At 42.3% G+C, this 22,107-nt stretch overlaps 1 long non-coding RNA gene across 1 annotated transcript; it reads left to right on the plus strand.

Annotated features, from left to right (window-relative positions):
- The first annotated feature begins 6,304 nt into the window (after positions 1 to 6,304).
- On the plus strand, positions 6,305 to 22,062 carry LOC142765006 (uncharacterized). The gene is made up of 4 exons (XR_012884009.1): positions 6,305 to 6,392; positions 12,532 to 12,642; positions 14,596 to 14,667; positions 21,933 to 22,062. It is a non-coding gene; the product is annotated as an uncharacterized LOC142765006 (long non-coding RNA).
- Positions 22,063 to 22,107: the final 45 nt, after the last annotated feature.

A 22,107-nucleotide genomic window follows, 5' to 3' on the forward strand; every position in this document is an offset into this window, starting at 1 on the left:
CGCCTGCTGAGAATCTGGTGTATCCTCCGTGGTGCCTGACACTTCCGCAAGTACGTGTTTCAATTCCAGGAATACATAAAATCAAATTTGCCTTCATCAGTCCTAAAACAATTGAGCTTGAACCTTCTGCACGAAATGTACAATAACCACGTGCACATATACACCGACGGCTCAACCACAGCGTCGGGTTCTGGCGGTGCGGTGGTGACTTCAGCTAGAGGATTCACTCTGCGAATCAAGCTTTCACACGTCACTACGTCTACGGCGGCAGAACTTGAGGCTTTGCGTGGCGCCCTAGGGTACATCAAATCTCAGAGACCGAGTAAATGGGCTGTGTTTTCCGACACGAAACTGGCCCTACAGAGCATGCAGTCAGTCCTTCAACGAGGTTGCCAGTAACAGTTAACTTACGAAGTTGTCAAGCTTCTTCACTACGTCGCAGAAACAGGCCACAAGGTCAAGTTTCAGTGGCTTCCTGGCCATTGTGGGATCATTGGCAATGATTCTGCAGACAACGCGGCTCGCACATCGCACCAAGAAGAGTACATCCTTCCAATTCCTTTGTCAAGTACTGACGCTGCCAAGCAACTTCCTCACCTGGCACGTTGTCTATGTCTGCAGGAGCGGAACACCCCAAGCATAAGACATACGAGACTTTACCAAATAAATACTCGACTGCAACTTCGACCTCCATTCGGACTTCGTCGACGTGAAGCTTTGCTTCTTTGTCGCCTTTGGTTGGGGGCTGCCTTCACAAAAGCATATAGAACCCTTTTCGGATTGACTGACAATGCAGAATGCAACATTCTGCAGCGCCTAAAAAAAACCTGGATCATCTGATATGCCATTGCCCACGATTTGCCTCTGAAAGACAGAAGCTTTCGGACGCATTGCGACATTTGGACGATCGGCCACTCTCTATGCAGATGCTACTGGAACACCGTCCCCGCCTTTCGTCGGCTCAGAAAGTAGCCAAAGCTCTCTAGTGCTTTTTGAGGACTACAGGCCTGCGTGACAACCTTTAACTTTTGTGTAGCGCCACCACTGCATACGCACCAGCCGATTGACTGACAATCCTCTTTTTTTCTCTCTATTTCTCTTTCCCCTCTCTCTCATGTTTATGCCCCCTTCCCATTCCCTTAGCGTAGGGTCGCAAACGGGCCATGCGCCTGGTTAACTTCCCTGCCTTCTCTCTAGTTGTTCATCTCCCCCTTCCCAAGTATGCGTTGCCTCTATAAAAATAACACATATATGTTATAAAATGTCTTAAATCATTACACACAAAGAACTTTACAGGCACGCACTTTACTATTTTTAGTGCATTTACGCTGTTTTCAGATGAGTAAACAGGTTTCGTAGTGTTGTAAAAAAACGGGTAAAAATTTCGATTTAGAGAGATCTCCATGCGTCTTCCAAGAATGTTTTCGTGGTGCGTGGCGGTAGATAATCAATTCCACGTATTATGTAGAAGGAGATAGTATATTATCAGCTCCTACAATATATAGCGGTTGCTTTAAAAGCTAGGTGAAGTTGAGTTGCACCTCTGCTAAGAAAGAAAACAAAAACAAAACGTTAGCATTGTAGTAGCCAATACGTGCTTCCTAATCTTGTATAGTTGAATAATACAGTGGTGTGATGAAAAATTTTTCGGGATTGCCTTGAGACATGCTGTTTTTCCATTCAGCACACCTGCTTCGCAAAACACAGAAGAAATGTAACAATGAATATAGAACAATACAGATTATATTTCGCTCGTCTCACCCGTCTAACCCGAAAAAATAGGTTATACATAGGTAGGTTCATTGGAGAGCACAATATTCTAAATGTTTGTTAACCTGAGTGATCACTTTTATTTTGTGGCAATTTGAGGTGCTTTGAAATGTACGCAAGGACCCACTTTTTCGAAAACCTGTAGAAGGCATCATTGCGAGAACATCAGTTTTAGGAGCGGTCACTTTTCTCTTCGTACTGGTAAGTACCATTGATTTGCAACTTACGCACATCTTGTGTATAATACTGAAAGCGAGGCAATATCATACGATTTTTTTTGCAATAAGGCTTCATGCGCATGCGTTTCAACCGGGAGCTGAATATGATTCTTCGTAACCCTTAACCTTATGGTTCGTGAAAAAGTTCAAAACAAGAACACCATATACAAACTGGGGGTACAAATGCTACGAATAACTTTACCCTCTGTATTAAATGCTTTATCAGAAATCGTTTTTGATTTCATCTTGCAGGCCTGCGCTGCATGATTTTTTTCGTAAGATAAGTAGAATGTCAGTTTGGAGCGTGTATTTGATGTAGTTGTTTTTTTTCTTTCGGTGACTATGTGTAAGAATAGCGCATGCTTCTTTGCGCTTTCAGTTGCGTATGCCAATTTCTGTATGCTGTCACTGCATTCTGAACTTTGATTGGCTTGGACGTCTAGTCAAGCTCGCTGGAGCTTTCTCAATCACGTGAACTCAACTTGCTGAAGAGAAAAAATATAATGAAAGAATGATTGATGAATTTACCTAATTTCTTCTTTACTATGTATCGCCGTAAATACTCCTTTCATTGTATTGGTGCTGATAAATGACAAAATATTTTTTGTAGCTTCGATGCCCCAAAAGTTTATTAATGAAACTTTAGTAATGAACAATTAGGCAGACCACAGTATATTTTGTGACTTGATGCAATAGTCTACGACTTGTCGTCAGAGATTGCGTTGGTATATCTATAGGCATTGGCTAGAATTATAAATGAGACGCCTTGCAGATAAAAGTTGTGGCGTTGAATGAAGCAAGACGGCAATCAGCCGCTGAGAGTTACCTGAGGAGTATCTAAAACACAGGGAAGCTTACTCTGGAGTTATCCGGTGGTGCAACCAATAAGAGCGGAGCGTGCGCGGAGAAACTTGTGGCGGAGAATTGGTGGTTGACGCTTTGATAAGTCACTGTTAAAATACAGCAAAGGGCCTGTCGGTCATAAGTGAGGGAGCTGTATACACACGCCATGATTGTGACAATACAGTGATCTAGAATGAGGACCACTCGGCTTTGTGAAGCGTATAGTTTTTAATACTTTCAAAGCTGCCACTTGCTCTAAATCAGGAACCTTGGTCATTCAGAGCCATTAAAATAGTCTCTTCGTTTTCACTTCTGGAAGCCAGGCAAGCTAAAATTAATAAAGGAGCAGAAGGGGGTATAAAATTGTACATAGTAGAAATCCCTTCAAGCGCCCGCTCAAGCTGGTTTATTTTCCTATATAATCCTTCAAGACACATTTGCGCAGCTGCCACAGGGTCGTTGATTAAGGCATTTAACGCCTGACGCCTATGACAATATAAGTGAGATCGAGTCCTTAAGCAACACAGATGATTTAGCACTATGTATCTTTTCTTGTTTCCAGGCATAGATGTCGCAGAAGTTACTCTTTGGTGTTAATGTTTTACTTCTTTTCAATGCTTGACCTACTTCCTGCTTTTCTGATTCGCTAACAGAAGTGGGCCTATGCTAACAGCGCCTTGAAGCTACTATATTATAGCGATTGGTTTCTGCAAGGCGACGATTTCAAAATCAGATACCGTTTTTACCGAGGTGATGCGCTGTTTTCCAATTTTTCGGAGTTGGCCCATTCTGCTTTGTTGCCTGATTGAGTTGGGTCATAAAGCATTAGCAATTAAACTCATCCAAATTTTTCCATCTGTCAAACAGATGTTGCCTGACTGATTTATTTTTGGAAGTCAAGATTACCATCCCGCCCGAACTTGCTCAAAGAGAACATGTCAAAGTTTTCCTTATTATACATTGTTTACGTTCTCCGTGTGAACATTTAACAACTATATTCACGAAAAGGGACAGTGGAAACACTTTTTATCTGTTCCATTGCTATTATATACGACAAGAAGAGCGTTGTGTAAGTGAATTAACGACCCTTGTCAGCAGTACTTGCAATGGGTATTTGTTTGTCAGCTACGTATTGCGTATATAGCTTTGTCATTAAATTAGTATTTCATTGAGTAATGACGCATACAATATAATGAAACTGTGTTGATAGTTCTTTTCACACGAATTGGTAAATAAAACTTATATGCGAAAGTTGTAATAACCACAAATGTTAAAGAAATTAAGATATAAGGCATCCTCCGCCAGGAAAAGAATTTGATTGAGCAATGTAGAAGTTACTCGTCAAGTGGCGAGAAAACAACAACCTGCAGTTTGCTTCCTCTTTTCTGCATTTTGGTCAAAGTTATGAAGAGTGTGCAATTGACTGACTGCGTTGCCTGCTCTTTGAATATTGTTACTCTTTGTTATGCGTTCTTTGATAAGTTCCGCATTTTTGTACCACGAGGTCATGAGGAGTATTTGTGAGTTCCACCCATATTCAACTGGCCTGTTTTAAATTATCGAGATCACTGTAGTATATAGCGTGCACTAATATGTGCAATGCATTCTGTGTGTCTACGTTGAAACAATGATTGTATCGAAATGAAATTTCGAAAAACTATAGTGCGAAGCTTAATGACAGCCCGTATCAAAAGGCAATATTCATATTTTTTGAGGGGGATAACATGATTTTTAAAAAGGGGCCACTTGTCTGGTGATTCTAAAATTGTTATACGACCTATGCTACATACATCGTATGGTATGGCGCACTTTTCAGTTGGTAAAAGTGAACTTCCAAAACTGGTGCATTTAGAAAAAAAATACAAGGTCTGGGCGGAGAGTGCAGCACAGTCCCCGCGAAAGCTAAAGGAGTGGCTTTTCTTTTCTAAACACTCATTGGGTAACTGCTGCAAGTCCACTTGCTCGATACCCACTACGGCTATAATAAGAATAATTTTATGGTAATAAACCAGCATTCGCAACTCTATTTTTTATCATTCTTCTGAGAATCATTGCATCCGTTAAAAACTTGCAGGACATTTTGTGCCAATTGTTCATGCAGTGGCAGACGACGATGAAGAATTATGCCTGAAGTGCTTATGCGCCACAGTTATTAGGTAATCAAAAACAAGTTTTTGTGCAGGGTTGGAGCATTGGAATACTCACTTATTACGCTATTCGCATTGTGTGACGAGTGGTTGTACTTTAGGAGTTTTAAAACGTTTTGTTACTCATATTAACGCGATTCGTTTCCTGACATCAAGCCTGCCAAAGGCAAGTTTGCGAAGCACCTGCGTGGCTCAGTGGTGAAATGCTGGGCTTGCACCCAGCGGACCTGGGTTTCAATTCCATTGACCCCTCGGTAATAGTTTTTTTTCTTGATTCGCAGTAGTGGTTACGGACACCAGCGGTAATGGCGGCGGCAGCGGCGGCGGACAACTATGGCGCCGCGTGTGAACCGAGTTTTGATCTCAAAACATATTTCACTGTAAAATGCAATAGTAATACACTAGTGCAAACTTTTGAGAAAAATACTTACTTTGAGGAACAATACGTAAAGTGATACGTGAAAGTGATCGCTGTTAAATGCAATAGTTATACGCTAGTGCGAATATTTGAGGAAAATGATCACTAGAGGAACAATACGTAAAGTAATACGCGAAAGTGATCACTGTAAACTGCAGTAGTTATACACTAGTGTGAACTTTTTAGGAAAATAATCACTTGGAGGAGCAATACGTAATGTTATACGGGAAAATGGTTGCTGTAAAATGCAATAGTGCAAACTTTTGAGGAAAATAATCACTTCGAGGAGCAACATTTCAGAAAATGCCACTTAAAAACGAGCGTTCAGTAAAATTTATAGTATTATTATAAACAGTGCGAGCACGCTTTGCTGTTCTGAGGCAGCCGAAATGTGATTGATCATCCTTATTGTCGTACTGGTCGTTAAACAGCGTTTCATAGTTTTACGTATGCGAGTGACCCCGTGGTATTGACCTCGTAGATCCTTCGCTTATTCGAACAGGCAAACAAAACACCGACAACATTTCGAGAATTCAAGCTGATGTCATGATCCGACGCTTGAGGCGGCGGTACAATTTTGTAAATAGACTAAAAAGTCATAATTTGTTAGAAAAAATAAACTCTAGTCTTCGATGAGTTGCTGCTCACAACATTCACTTTTATATATCGTAAAAGGTGTTTTTAGAGTATTTGAGTGGAGTATTTATAGGTGCGAGGCCCTTTATAGATAAAGCACTTTGCATTGCAATTGGTTCATCAACACTAAACATCAATGAAGTACGCAATAATTTGAATGTTTCTGGAAGTATGATCACTTCTCAATTATTATCGTTGCTTCTTTACTAGCAGAATTTGTTTTCACACCGTGGTTTCTGAAACTTTTGTTCATTCCCTTCTTTCTGTTCCTAGTTAGCTCAATATGCACTGGTATGCGATGTCCACCTCGATACAAACTTAGCTGCATGCTTCAATGTGGCGTGCAAGTGAGACGTTGTGGTGAGTTCTACTTCCCCTACAAAGCACTGTATATCTTATCGCTTTGATAATTGTCAAGCTGCACAAAAAGCGTGGCTGATCCCCTTGTCTTAAGAATCTGCGTTACTCGAAAGTGATGCGTCTTTTCAAAGAGGTAGTTGAGCGCTTATCGCGTATTTTTTTACCCCAAGGGAGCAGGAATAGCTTCTGTAGTAATAAATGATTAAGCCTGGTGAAAATGGCAAGGACCTTGAAATTTGCAGCTTGCCTCTCAACAGAGTAGACGTGCCAGTAGAAAATACAAAGGACGAGCAGGTACCATCAGCAGTCAGAGCTCGGCGCATCAGTGATCTTCTCAACTACAAATAAGAACGTACAAAATGAATGCACAGAAATACACAGCGCGAGCGTGAAACCAATAACTGCCCCACTTGGCAACACACTCACTTCGCAAATGCAGTCGCTTCAGTGAATGAAGTGGCATGCGTGTTTTTCGTAACTTGAACGCCATTAAGAGTAAGCGCGAGTGCACGAGTGATCACGCCCAGTAGAAAAACACGTGCATTGTGGCTCTCGAAATGACAACTAAAGCGCACCATAACGGCTTTTCACGCGTTGTCACTGGTGATAACCAAAAAAAAAGATTGAATGCACTGAGCTGCGAGTACCACCAGCGATAGTGTATATAAATAGCTTGCCGTTAGTCAGCTGAAGAACGTATGCTTTGTGGCCGAGTTGGTTCGCGCCATACACTGTGGAGCGAGGGGTGATTGGTTCGACTGGCGCTATGAGAACTTTTTGCGATTTGACTTGTTTTTGAACTTTCTTAGTGAATATTTCACAACGCCGTATCCTGACGTAACTACTTCAGTGGGGACATATGCAGAAACAGAATGAATGTGATACAAGGTATCACATATATACAACCACATTATGGGAAGGTATCGCAGGGCATATTCCAATGGCTGACGTATCGGCTCCCCGAAACACACCACGATAGCGCAGATAACTTGAGAATAAATGCTTTCAAAGCCACAAGAAAGCCTGGTTTCAGTTCAAATACTGAGTCACATGAAGAGTTTATAACAATAAACACATTCTTGGTTAAGCCGGTGCAAATATCTCACAAGCCCGCTTCGCTTGTTTGAACTCAATGAAGGTTTGATGTATTTGTAACAACGAGTACACAATCATTTGCACTTTAGTACATGCACTCAGAAATATTCGAGAACACGGCTACACCGGTTAAATTTCATGGCTGCTCACGTGATGCCATTTCGTAGCATTCAATCAAAGACCTGGAATGATAACACAGCACTTCTTTTCAGGCCAACTGAACAACTGTCTCACTGGCAAACCACAACTACTTCCTTCACCGACTCAGAATTACTGTCACTTCCGGCATCACGCACATGTACTGATTTGCACCCCGGTTCGTTAATCTTACATGACTCATCTGCTCACTGCACAGTAAAAGCTTGTGATACCATGGGAATGTGGAGAGGGGGGTACGTGTCGCTGCAATAGATGCACCCCTTGTCCTGCGGTGATTTGTACAATTCTCCCTATCATGCGCATCAGCTCTAATTATCTTTGTAATGTTATTGTGCCAGAAGTTTGTCTGCTGGCTTCAAAGTTGAATTACTGTTCTCAGTATTGCGTCGTTGTAGCATTTGTCGACAATCGTCGACAACACGCCCTGGCACAAACGCGGCAGGTAACTTGTTTAGGCTTGTTTTGACAGCCATGCATTGCTACATTTTCAGTATATTTTTTCCCGCACAAGAAATTAGAAGTTGCCTCCGCATATGGCCCAGGCAGCATCCGGAACACCATGCTCACTGTGGGGATTTGCGTGTGCAAAATGTGGCGCAGTGAATGAAGTGGAAAAAAAACAGAGAATATCCACAGAGTGAATGATGATGAGTGGGGAGACGCGTCTGGCAGTCGTTCATGCGACCGTCCGACCGTTCGTTCTTGGATCTGTCTGTCTGTGCGTGCGTCCGTGCGTCCATTCATGTATCCATTCATCCATCTGTCGTGTCTGTCGTGTGTCCGTCGATTCATTCGTCCGTCCATCTGTCTGACTACCTGTCCTGTCCTGTCCATTCGTTCATCTGTCTGTCTGTCTGTCTGTCTGTCTGTCTGTCTGTCTGTCTGTTTGTCTGCCTGCCTGTCTGTCTGTCTGTCTGTCTGTCTCTCTGTCTGTCTGTCGGTCCAACCGTCCGTCCATCCGTCCGTCCGTCCATCCATCTGTCTGCCCGTCTATCTGCTTGTACCTCCGTCCAGCCGTGCGTCCGTCCGTCTGGGGAACACTCCAAGTTATGCCATCTCGCCTTTTTTCATTATGTATTCAACGACTAAACGGTAGGTGGCTACCTACCACTAAAACTACTACTACAACTACTACTACAACAACAACAAGTACTACTATTACTACATACAAACTGTATTTCAAGGACTCAACAAAAGGTGACTACCTACTACTACTACTACTACTACTACTACTACTATTACTACTACCACTACATACATACATACATTGGGGACGCACGGCTTAAGGAACTTTGCCCTTAAAAAGAGGAGTGTGACGATGAAATATACGCTTATTTTCAGGACACAGTCCTAAGTTCATCAGCTTGAGGTCATCCTAGGTTGGAGGGTCTTTATTCGCAAGAAAACTCTGGCCGCAATTACCTCCCGGTCCACAGAGATGACTTCTCATTGTTAGTCGAAGCCTCGTACGGTGCTTTTAGCCTCCCACGTCTTGGCCAGGAGGTAGATACGTGCGGTTGTTGCAGACTTGTTATTGTAACCTTCATGGCGCTATGTACATTCGAGTATTAGGTGTGCCATTGTGTCTGGCATGTCACATGTCGGAAATTTGTATGCGTGAAATATGGTAAGGTGTATAATGAATGCAAAGCATCTAGAGCACTTTGGCGCCTATCTATACATCTATTTAGCCACTTACGTTTGGGTGCTCTCTTGGCCACCCCTTTAACATGGCGTGACCGGAAGTTAGTACGGGAGGCTAAGATAGTTTGAAGAAGATTATGATTATAGTTTGAAGAAGAACATGATTCGCAATCGCGTCGAGTATGTCGTCACACTGCGGGCGGCTATGTGCCGCTGGTCGCGCGTATGTGGCACAGGTGATAACCACTTGTTATCTTCCCAGAAACGAGAGAACACACATAGGTAATTTTAGTGCATGATCGTTAGTAAAAGGCTGGCACCGGCTGCGTTCCATCGACGAATTCAAAAATACATATCACGCTCCCAGCAGGAATCAAACCTCGGCATTTTGCGTGGCTATAAAGTACTGTACAGCAGATCTACGGCAGATCTCAGAACTACTTTTCGAATAGGCCCCAATGTTCGTGAAACGTTAGTCGTGGTTGCATAGCTAGCAGTCAAATTTTATAAACATTATATAAGTACTCCTATGATTCCGATGACACAGCCATCACGTCGGGTTAACGTCAATTGTATTCAGCAGTCATCCGCTGAAGTTGATTTATGTAGCAGTGTCCAGGGCTACCAAGCAAACGGGATGCCAAAATCTGGTTAACCTCTCTGCATTCCTCTTCACACACTATCTCTCCTTGCGAGCACCAGCACTTCATATCAGCTTATCGCTTCTGGTGTAGCTAATATATTTAGTGATGTTTTTGTTGGCGTCGTTGCGCAAGTGAAAACAACTGCTTATATAAACATCTACAACAGTTGAACAAATATGTCTGTGCATGCAACATATCTGCATATATTTAGCGTTGTTTCATAACATGTCAATAAAACATTACAACATGGTCACGTTCCCTGCATATGCTTTGCATGACGTCGATTTCTAAGTTACGTGGGATCTGCCAATCTTTCTTTATATAGTAGAATGCCATGCGTATACGTGTTAGTTTGCCGTTTTCGGAATACTAGGGCTTCTTCCCCAGTTTTGGGGTGAGGTGGTGAATACATCGTGCGAGTTAGACAGGGGTGTAGCGTAATATGCTATGCACTGGTGCTGGAGCCCTGGCAAGCCATGGCTCGAGGAATGTGGTGTGGGAGGCCCGACTGACGTTACTTAAAGCCCCTCCATGCGTTTTCCGCTGGCTACGTAAGCCGGCTAGGTTAAGTAGCGCGAATTCTTTCTTCCCTCTTCTTTTACCGCTGTCCTCTGACCACCGGAAGTGGAGATGCCGCTAAGATGTTTGTGCTGCTTTTTAGGTTTATGACCCACCTTACTGCTACCCTGAACACGGATTGGGAGGAGGAAGGAAAGCTCACGGCGCTTGACGCCCCCAACCCGCCTCGTTCATGTCGGTCTCACTGCTCCGCAATCGACCCCGTCGGGCAGCCTCATGCGCCGCAGCAATAGAATTTACTAGAAGAGGGTGCCTCCTGAGCTTAGAATGAAACTAGAGACAACACTTGTGGGGAAAAAAACAAAATTGTTCACTGTTTCACGTTTCAGAAACAAGATAGAAGAAAAAAAGCGGAAGGAACTGGTTCAATAACTTCCTTTTGGAAGCTCCGGAACCGGAAATAGGTGGCAATGGTGAAAGAGTGGTCAGCGCTACCTCAAAAAGCGGCATATAGACACGATGGAGGGGCTTTAGACGTGATCACAGACCATGATGTTAGCCACTTTGTTTCTACTTTACTAAATGCAAATCAGCTTTTACTCGAGGCTGCGTCCCTCCGTCGGCGACCATCCGCTAACCCACTGCCGGAGGTCCTGCTCCCCATCTCCTCCTCTCGTGGAGGTGGGAGGTGATGTAGGGTGGAGGAGGTGGCAGAGCGCTGCCTCAACTTTGTTTCTCCGCTCCCATTTATTTTTCCACCACAACTGTGCGCTCCTATATAATGCTGCGTGCGTTTGCCTCGCTGCACTCTCCTAGCAGGACTGCTTGTTGACTTTGTGGCGCACACACGGTAATACACACAAACAGGAGGGGGGTAACATAAGCGGTACACAACATATACACTATTCCCCACAAAAAACATACACCGAAACATACATATGTAAACAAAAGACAACATATGTAAACAAAAGTGAACACCAGCGCTGCTTCGCAACCTCACATGATTTTCGTTAGTGAGAATTTGTGTAATTTTTTTCCTCCTATCGCTTCGAAAACTGGCTTTGTTTTGATAACAAAAAAGGTTTATTTGTTTGCGCTAGGCAACTGTGGGCATTAGACAATAAAATTTGGTGCTATTTTTTGCGTATGTACAGGCAGGCGTTTCTGTTGTGTATCACAGTTCTGCCAAAAAATCTGTCACCAAATGTATAACAGAATACAAAACTACATTGAAGCGTAAATTGTTCCGATGGGGAAGCCTTAATCGAGGACTCCTACTGGTCTTAGCCGCCCATTTAGGCTGGCTTATCGTGCCTGCTTAGAGCTGGAAAGTAGCACCTCCCATAACTAAAACACTTTGTCATTTCTTATTACGTGAGGTGAGAGAGAGGATTTGAGCAGCCTCAGTTCAAAAAATAGAGTGTAAGACTTCCTCCACAGCAGAGACAGCAACCTTGATGACACATTGTCCAGATTATAGTATCCACGAGTGTCTTTCCTGGAATAGTGACGGAGTTGTGATTTTGAGAGGTAAACACAGCTGCCGCTTTGTGTCGCAACGTGCACTCAATCGGTGCCATGGCTTGACAGGCTCTCGAATGTAGTTTCAGTTCCTGTTTCGTGATTAACTTTTTTACCTTGTTTTGACAGGCAATAGCTCAGAAGTGCGCGACGAATTCTACGGTTGTGGGATTTACAACGCAACAGGAGTATCTGGTATAAAGAGTTTAAAAATCTTGCTACCAGCCCCCGAGCAACTTTTTCCCCTATAATATGGCATTCCCATCATGTTTATTTTTTTTGTCACAAAGCTTTTAGACACAGATAACCTTGATACTTTGTTGGTACATATGGTGATAAGAAGCTGCCTCATGGAGGATCAGAGACTTTGAATTGCTGGGAATTTTTTTGGTATTTAGTGATTGCGATGTTCTATAAAACACTTCTACTCTTGAAGACGTAATTTTCGCAAAGGAATGACCACAGTATATCCTATGCACATTTTCTGCTTTTAACACCGCATGCCTGCCCACACCGAATTACTAATTGCATTGCGACGTTTCATTTCCTGCGTGTAGTTCCTAGAACAGAACATTGCCATGACGCATGGAGTGCGTACTGCCGCAAGCCTTCACATACACTGTCGTGCAGGAAAACTCGAGCACCTACTACATGCGACTGTCGATGCAGTGAGTAATATTCATTCTTATGCTCACTTAATCCACGCTCTCGAAAAGATTATTTCTATATTACTTTTTGCTGAATAAAATTGCCATGAGACTGCTGTTTTTCAAACACTTCAGCTGTAAACTGCTCGGATAATATAATCATGACAATACTGCTTAGTAAGCATCATGATTTTTTGATTTTAATGTTGTAATGATCATCCCCACCCCCTAAAACATGAGAAGGTTCGCAAGAGAACAGAAGAAGGAAAAACAGTGATGCCAACAAGTTCAGTAAGGTAGGTTCGCTACCCTACTGGTGGAAACAGGAAGGAGGAGATTAAAAGAGGGAGAGTTGAGAGCAAAAAGAGGAAGGAATATGGGAAGGCTCCAGAAAGCTCGACTTATTCTAGACTGCATCGGTTGGTGTGCGTAAACTTTAAGGCACGCACGTTGTATAGTATGTGTGGCGAAACAGTTCTTGATTTTCCGACATTTTCAGTGCATTGTGTCTTTGCAACCTGCATTCTGAGAAAGAAGTTTGAAGAAATACCAAGTGTTTACGCGAAAAATCCTAGTAACATTTTTGTTCACCTAAATTAGCTTATTATGTTACAGTTTTTATCCACCTACTTAACACCAATAAATTATTTCTAGGTATTTAAAGTGGAGGTGAGCATGTTAGAATGAACGCATTTATGCACAAAAGTTTGGAATACGTATAGATTCTATGGTTTTTCTGATTCTCCGTGATTTATAACTCAACAAAAGTACCAAGCGTTTTGAAGGCGCCTAGTTAACAATATCGTTAAGGGTTTTCGTTCTGCGGACGATGATTAGATATTTTCTAGTGGTGATAACTGTGAAAAAACAACAACCACAGTGAGTGAAAAGATTGAAACAGAGCGAGGCTGAAGTTTACATGAATCCCAGTATAGTGGAATAAAATTTCTTCACATTTGCTCGATGTTTTAGAGCCACGTACGTTGACAGTATTCAGCTAGATCATGACAGAAAGCGGGACTCAGCCTATATTTTGGTCAGGTGTATGTAATCGACTTAACGTGTCACAAGCCTTAGTGATATTCATAGACATTAGGCTCGAAAAAACATCCACCACAGTCCGTCTACATAGGTTAATCTTGATCAAACAATGTAATAGCTTCCAAATATCAACAGTCATTGTTGAAGCTGTCCGCCACCAATGTATGATAAACAACAAATTCTATCTGACAAGGCACGCTTCACTGTCAAAATAAGCGATTACTATGACGATAGAAAAAACCAGGTTTCTCTTTCTGATAAAAAAATAGGCTTAACGCACTTTTTTTTCCGTAAGAGCGCGTCATACAGTTGATAATACACTTGAAGACCATACAGTTAAACGATAATTTTGGTGTGACCACCACGGTGATGTAGTAATTCTGGTCTTGCACCGGACGTCTGGCATGAAAGTTTCGCGATCACATCCTTGCTGCGAAGGACGTATTTATATGGAGGCGAAATGCTTCACCCCCATGCCCTTAGATTTACGTGCAAGTGAAACAAATGCAGCGGGTGATAATTTTCGACGACCTCCAGTTAGACGTGTCTCATACCCATGCGAAGGCTTTGGGACATGAAGCTATATCAATTATTAATAACACTTCTTGTTTATGTCGATGACGATAAAAATGTATGCGTGGTTTTTTTGTGTATTACTTATTTTTCGATACATATGTCACCTAATCACTTGGCGGAAATAGTTTTACATTTTTGATTTCCCTATATTTTGTCGAGTGATTAGAGAATCGATCCCAACCCCAACTCAAATTTTTCGCTTCTTGATGAGCAAATGTTCGGACTTAAATCTTTATTTTAGGCTTAAAAAGTTTGCCCTTTTTCATTCGTTATATACATGTGCGAATCGTTTCAGTTTTACCTCATACAAGTAAGCAGGAAATTGTGGAAGTTTTATACGCTATTTTCATTTTCTAGCCCTTTCTAGGCTTCAGTGAAGCAGAAGTGTTGCATTAAGTAATATTGTACGCTCTGCACCTTAAAATTGAGGTACGTTTCTTTAGTACTTATATTGCTACTGCTGTTGGTGAAGGTGAATGAAAGTAAAAATATTACATAGCTCATTTGAGTAAGAAAACTAATATATATATTTTATAAAATGAACCTATAGAACTAATCAATTGCTTCCACGGCTATTACCCGTTCCTAATGTTTATAGTTGCCCAACTGCTTAATTTGAAAAGATGGTACATCTGACTCACGCATAATATCGGCGCACGCATATTATCAGCCTTAATTTAGACCCGTAGGCTAAGACATTGTTTTGGCTTTATCTAAGAGCATCTACTCATAATCTTCGCATCATGCATTGGTATTTATTATTCATCATATGGTCTTCAAGGTGATTTTAAGGTCAAGCCTGGAGATTTAAGAGTTTCGTCATCATTTGGTCAAATCAATTTTGAGAACCATGCGTGCATTACTTTGCTGCGCTGATATTCGGGTGCCTCTTTGACGTGGACAAAAAGTGCCATTTTGTTTCCTTTTTCATGGCTAAATATGAGAACTCATAACAAAGCCTGTTGTGAACTTTTCAATTTAACCTACGAAAACCAGCAACTCACAAGGACTTTCAGCTTTAGTAACACTCGATTCAAGTAGCAAAAAATGATGGAGCAGTAATAGATTTAACCTAAAGCTGGCAGCCTCCGCCACCATTTGCTCAACAAGGAACATAACTTCGGCTCTTAAATGAAAGTCATCTAGTATATTCCAGATAACCTTAACTCCTTCTTACTTTTGATAGCAGTTACAGGCTAACAGCTAACAGGGATAACAGAAATTAGAAGGTTCCTCATTTTGATTTAGAGTATCTGTATATTACTTTATTTATTTTTTAGGTAACAGACATCATCGTATATATAGGTACCGCTGCTAAAGACTTCACAATACGTAGTATTTTTGTCACCTGGAATATTGCTGTAGGCAGATGATCGTCAACATTCGATGACGGCTATGAATAAACATTTTATGCTTCTAAACTTGCTTAAGGCATGAAGTTTAAAGCAATATTAGGAGAATTTTCTGCAGCTATACCTTGAAGAAAACCTAATTTGGATATTGTGCAAATGTGCCCATTATATACATAGTCAGTATAACACAGCCTTGACGCCACCCGCCATTTCAACCGCTCACTTGCACGTGCAGGAGCTTAACGTGTTAGCATAACACGTTCTAAAGTTACTCCACAAACAGAAATAAATCAGGATTAACGGACCAACGAGCCAACCGAAGTGAAGACGACGTTATTTGAATAGGTATGTTTTATAAACGCGAAAAAAGTGGACAATGGGACAGCTTGCCACCGGCAGCAACCAATCGTGCAAACATTCGAGCCGTGGCAGTGGTCTTCTTCTCATCTAAGTATACCGAGTATATCTGTGCACACAAGCCTCAGATTGTTCTTCGGCACCTTAAGTATTCATTACGTCGAGTGTGGAACACACGGTTTCATAGAATATGAGACCTGTTATTCCCAAATTTTGAGTTTTGTCCTTGGCGGAACGCTATCGTTCCATTCACATTAACTTCATTACATTTATGTTCAAATTACTAGTAATATATTCATGATACTTTTATTGGCTTGATCGTCTCTTGGTCTATAATAATGTTTTTGTTCAACAAAGAAAAACTGGCCCATAAACATTGCCTTTGCTCCCTTCATAGCAAGGGTATCATTCTAGCATACTGCTATGCCATGAGGTAGTGTTCGTAGAATTATGGGTCAGTACCTATATCGTACAATTGATCACGTGCTGCATGATGCGAGCAGGCAAACAAAACGACCTCTACACTCATAATATTGACTACGAGTTGCGTTGATTAGCGCTGCCATCTTCAAATGTACAGATATACTTAATAAAGCACCCGGCAGGATCGCAGCTGGGGTCACCTAATGGGTAAAGCATCTGATCGGATATTATAAGGCTCTTCTAAGACGTGTGAAACATGCGCCAATATCTCAGCCCCGGCAATTATACGGTCATTACATCTGGAACTGTCTTGCTGTTGAGGCGTGTGATTTGCTTACACCCAGCAGAATCTAATGATAGCGTTGGTATGGACTACAGATAAACTTCCTGCTGTGAATCAAGGCGTTTGGATGAATTAAGACCGTAGCTTTGGCATGTAACAACTGCTGACTCCTACTTGCAGAAAACAACTCCATGCAGTATAGATACTAGTCCATGCGTTATGATCCAAGAGGGCACTTGCAGTGTGAGCATAGTCCCAATGGCCTTCACTGGCCCGTAAACTTGCAACGCAATTTCAGTTCATGGGGGTTGTATTCACACTTAACCACTAGCATCACAATTATATTTCAAGAAGAGGCACTGCGGACCCCAAAACTAAGTGATAGAAAAAAATATATTCAGTTACTCATTGTAGTCATCTTAGTGATAACCTTCTGCACTTTACGGCCAAATAGACGCAACAATCATGCACTTCAAATACTTTTATGGTTTCTATATTCCTACGAACAACTCAATCGCTTATGAAACCAGAAAATCATCTCAAAACTATGCATGTTTCAGCCACTTTGCTCAATACATATTCAAGCCAAGGTGCAAGTGCACTTAACTAATACTGAAACTTCTTTATGTTGCCCCGCCGCTGCAATCTAGCGGCTAAGGTACTCGGCTGCTGACCCGCAGATCGCGGGATTAAATACCGGCTGTGGCGGCTGCATTTTCGATGAAGGCCGAAATGTTGTAGGCCCGTGTGCTCAGATTTGGGTGCACGTTAAAGAACCCCAGTTGGTCGAAATTGGCGGAGCCCTCCACTACAGCATCTCTCATGATCATGTGGTTGCTTTGGGAGATTAAGCCCCACATGTCAATCTATCAAACCTACGTAAGCAGAAATTTTGGTGAGATGCACGCACCCAATTAAGCGATTCAACATTCGGCAGCTGTTACAATTTTGTAGCGCTAGAAGAGAAAGCAGAACTGTGGATCGGTAACGAATAAATTTCGCACTTCTAATATTGTTTGGGCAACAGCTGTGAGAAAATGCGACATCATGCAACCTCTCCGTCTGTGTGACACACCTGCGTTCAATGCGTGAAAATGCTGTTCAGCGCAGTGACACACCGAGAGAGGATCAATGAACTGATTCACAAGCAATTCAAGGCCCAGGGTGGTCCCGATAGTCGTTGTGTCTCGGATTTTAAATGCCACCTTGTCGTCACCGTTCTGGTTTGCTTTTTTTATAAGTCCACTATTGCGAGGGTGCATCTGTAATTTGCGTCCGTATAAGTTGTCACTCAGCCCAAAAAAGTATACTGAGTAACCTTCCTACTTTAGAAGGCTAGTAAATCTTGTCGATGATTTTCATGGTTGGTGCCTTGTCAGGCTGCAAGATAAATAATAGAGGGGCTGAGTTTCAACGTGGTCAGAAAATAATGCCAAGTGGTACTCGGGCACCTGTGAACCTCTGAAGGAAATATTATTGCGTAGCTTACCAAAGAGAGTTTGAAAAGTATTTAGAAACACCGCAAAATCTTGTACCGTGCGAAAAAGACAGGATTGAAAGAGAAGATAGGGCGATGCGTTTAGTGCTCTCGTGTCTTTCTTGGTCTGTGCGTTTTTTGAATGTCAAAATATTCACGACGTTTTAGCACCAGCAAGCCCATTCCTACACCCTGTCAAGCTATTCACGAGGTCAGCTGCAGAACGCATGCTTTGTTCTCTAAGAAAGATACAAAATCTCGAAACAAACTGTGCCACACAAGCAACAAAATAAGGTCATTGGGTGATTTAAACAACACATTGAGCTCGATTGTTACCGTCGCTCGTCGCGTTATGGTCTCGTTAACTGCCCACAGCATTTCGATGTTGATCACGCCCGCTTTCATTGAAAACAAAATAAACAAAATAATCAAGTACGCCTAGCACGCTATTTATGGACGTAGTGACTGCTACCATTTCATCTTATCTCCCTTTTATAACTTTGAGTTAACTCGCTAGAACGAAGCCAGAGAAAGAGTGCCGAGACTGAGCGACTTATCCTAGAAAATGCGCATGTACCTAATAGATTCGAAAAAAAGCTTTTGTTTGCAATCGCCCACTCTCACTGGTGAAGAGATAGAAGGCACGAAACACTTGCAGCTTGATGACGAGAACCTTTTTTGTGCCCATAGGCCTCGTTCCAGGTCCTTGGGAATCTCTTCGTCTCAGTACCATCACCGCTTCATGTCCTTCGTCAGCCGATATCACGATCGTAACGGTTGATCGATCATCGCAATACAAACTTCGCATGTGCTCGCCTCCTGCAGCTCCAAAATCTATACCACAAAAAAACAGCACAATTTCTTTCTCATATCTAGCGTTCTCTTGCGGTGAGAGCCACAACTTCAAACGAGTCTAAATAAATCTTTAAGTTTTACAAGCAAATTTTGCATGCAATACTTTACAATCATGTTCACCACAAATTTACAGCAAGATAATTTACGGTACGTCAACTACTCATACAAATAGGAGGCTTCACATCAAACGAACGAAAAACAGTTTCCAACAAAAAGGCGGCTAATTTCAGGTACTTTGTCATTCTCACATGTTAAGCATCAATTGTGGTGGTGTTAACGTCACAAAACATTAAACTGACACTACAAAAAAAATTTTATTGCCTGTGACGCTGTTGGCCTCATCAGTGCATTATCTAACCGTGTTGCAAACACGGTGGCTCTTCATGAGGTAAATCTGTAGCACCAAATGATGGCACCAGGTTAGCAAAAGACGCTTAGATGTTGTGGCAACATTTTATGTGGCATTTAAGTGGCAATAGCGTGGTGTTATGCTTTGCCTGCAGCCCAACCGCAGTGCTCTAGTGACAAAGGTACTCGGCTGCTGACCCACAGGTCGCGGGATCGAATCCCGGCTGCGGCAGCTGCATTTTCGATGGAGGCGAAAATTCTGTAGGCCCATGTGCTCAGATTTGGGTGCACGTTAAGGAACCTCAGGTGGTCGAAATTTCCGGAGCCCTCCACTATAAAGTCTCTCATATTCATATGGTGGTTTTAGGGTGTTAAACCCCACATATCAATCAATCAACAGGGATGAATAGTTTTGGTTAACGGCAACTTGACCGTGCGCACATCTGAGTATCACATTTGTTTACGTTCTTCAGCGTCAACTTTTATTTATTGCATCTGTAGAGCATAGTGAAGTGTTTCTTCGACACGACAGCATTTTCATGGTATTCATGTCAAGAAATGCCAGACATATTGGTCAAGCTTTCTTACCCTTCCATAATAATATTTTATGCGGAGTATCTTATGGTCGTGCTCAATATGGTGTGTGGCGTGACCACTCTTATTGCACATGCGCACCGCATCCCCCTCTTTTCTCCTACAACCCCCTCTCTCCTCTAGACATCTATACATCCCACGCAGTGTTTAAACCCCGCTGTGCATTGTTTAAACCCCCCTCCTATTCAATGATCCTCTCTCTCTCTCCTCGCCACGCCGACACAGGTGCGTCTCTCATAATCATGTAGTGGTTTTGGGACGTTAAACCCCACATATCAATCAATCAACGCCGACACAGGCCGCCTCCGCTAGCGAGTGTTTAGAAAAAGTGGTGAACGATTTTCAATACTTCGTACCCCAGTACTCGACTGGAAGAACTAAGGATGTATAAAAAATTGTTTGAGTGGAAATTCTTGCCCACAGGTGAAGCCGTGCCAAACGTAAGACCGCGGCCACAGCAGTCATCTCCCTAAGGGCATGAGGAGCTGTGTGTTTAGAAAAAATGTTTAACGATTTTAAGTACTTGGTACTCATTCACGTTCGGCGATTGAGCAGAACGTTTTTCTCGCACTCCCAAGAAGTTCAACGTGGCAACCTTGAAGGGTCAGATAGTGCACCCTTGTGTTACTAGTTTTCTTTAGTAAGCCTCAGATTCGAGGCCGATTTCATTGAAGGTTGAATGAGTGATACTAGTCTCTGCAAATTATTTCTTCGCAAACAACTATCTTGTAATTTATATTTACCGTAGCATTTAAACCGAAAAATTGAAGCCACTTGATCAATAAGTGGGTACAACCAAAAATATCATATTTATGCGATCTTTGGAGGGCAAAAGCTGATTGAACTGCTGCTGGCAAAGCATTGCGGGAGCTTCCACTCCAGAAATTTTTTTAAAACCTCCTTCAAAAAAAGTGACTGCTTGCGCAAGACTCTTGAACCTAACTTTGGTACAATTGTTCAGTAATACAGGGACGATAGTAAACTGTATCCAGCACCACATAAGAACCTCACAGCAATAGAGTCAGTGGCATTACGCAGAATTCAAACAAACACATACACGAACCTACATAGGGTACATGTATTCTACCCCACAGCATACATGGATATATGTCTGTAATTTGGGGCCACACCAACTCTGTTTCACATCACGTGGGAGTGTACACATCACAACGAAGAACCCCACAACATGAACAACACAGAGGAACAATGGGAGGCATTGCTGTCCAGCTCGGCCATTGCTGATCAGCGCTGGCTGGTCCAACGGGTAGGGCCAGCGGAGCCCTGGAATAGGGGCCCGACCGTCTGTAATGCTCCGGGTTATGCTCAAATAAAGTTCTCTCTCTTTCTTTATGCTTGCGCTGCACCATTTACCGCCACCCTGCTATATGTGCACTGGAATTCAACCTACAGGGTAGTGTCATTGGGAGGTTTTTTCTGTGGTTTGTTCAACAATGAAAATTTGCCGCGTGTGCGTTAACTAAAAGTAAATTGTGGGTTGCTATGTTCCGTCACAGTCTTCTATCTTCTCTGTAACCAATCGAAGTCCTGCGTTACTCATTGCTCATCAGTAGAAATTTTCCTGTTCCAGTAGGGAAAACTTGTCCATTAATGCGCGTTTCGCGCTTCTCCAGGTTTCTCTCCTGTGCTACGCCGCCATGAGCACCAGTGTGAATGCCGCCGCAACAGTAAACGTTAGTGCTCGCTGCTGCAAGTTTCAAGTTTCAAGCTTTAAGTTTATTTCAGCTATTAGGAGCGAAAAGGGAACATTGTACAAATCGTTCATTTCAGCGGGAGAGGGTATAAATTGTTTCTCCACCCCAACTTAAAGAGGAGATCATGAGAACCCCCAAATGTAGGTGGCTAGATAGACAGATACGTAGATTGATATTCGCAAAATTACTGGAGTCCGCTATGAAATGCCTCTTACTTGAAAAACATGACCGTTGTGCCAAAGAAAACATTTATTGTTTTGTTTGTTTCAATAAGCATGCCGACCGTTTTTCAGATAATATCGCAAGAACCTTTGGTGTATGAGCTCACTGCTACGTTTGCTTGATGCAATCACTGTCAACACAATCGAAATGACGAAGGATAACGCATCGCTCTAGAAGAAACCGCGACATTTTCAATGAATAAAAGGCCTCTCTCGTATGAACTTGAAGCCATTTCCTAAAATGTCA

This window comes from Rhipicephalus microplus, chromosome 6 (assembly GCF_043290135.1).
Source record: "Rhipicephalus microplus isolate Deutch F79 chromosome 6, USDA_Rmic, whole genome shotgun sequence".
Lineage (NCBI taxonomy): Eukaryota > Metazoa > Arthropoda > Arachnida > Ixodida > Ixodidae > Rhipicephalus > Rhipicephalus microplus.